The sequence below is a fragment of the Rhagoletis zephyria genome, unplaced genomic scaffold (genome assembly GCF_001687245.7).
Source record: "Rhagoletis zephyria isolate East Lansing unplaced genomic scaffold, Rhagoletis_zephyria_1.1 Rzeph_scaffold_01417, whole genome shotgun sequence".
NCBI classification, from domain to species: domain Eukaryota; kingdom Metazoa; phylum Arthropoda; class Insecta; order Diptera; family Tephritidae; genus Rhagoletis; species Rhagoletis zephyria.
This window is the reverse complement of record NW_016158501.1, coordinates 2053-2465: the sequence shown is the minus strand read 5'-3', so window position 1 is coordinate 2465 and position 413 is coordinate 2053. Positions and strand designations below refer to the sequence as shown.

The 413-nt window shown below is 26.7% G+C and overlaps 1 long non-coding RNA gene across 1 annotated transcript in view; it reads left to right on the top strand.

Moving 5' to 3' along the window:
* The window catches only part of LOC108363956 (uncharacterized), a 1511-nt gene that overhangs the window by 943 nt on the left and 155 nt on the right, over positions 1–413 (top strand). The gene's annotated exons all lie outside the window — the stretch shown is intronic.

Sequence of the window (413 nt, the reverse complement as noted above, 5' to 3'; positions counted from 1 at the left end):
GCTAACAAATTGATATTTTATTATGATTAGAAATGGTTTGTAGATGTTTGTAGTGCTTTTTACTTCGTTTGCAGTTCAACAGATACCGAAATAAGACATTAAAAAAATAATAATACTTTTTTCTTAAAATCCGGGTGCTAACAAATTGATATTTTATTATGATCAGAAATGGTTTGTAGATGTTTGTAGTGCTTTTTATTTCGTTTGTAGTTCAACAGATACCGAAATAAAGACATTTGAAAAAAAAGACTTTTTTCTTAAAATCCGGGTGCTAACAAAAANTTTCTTCTTAAAATCCGGGGCTAAAAAATTGATATTTTATTAAGATTAGAAATGGTTTGTAGATGTTTGTAGAGCTTTTTATTTCGTTTGTTGTTCAACAGATACCGAAATAAAGACATTTGAAAAAAAAA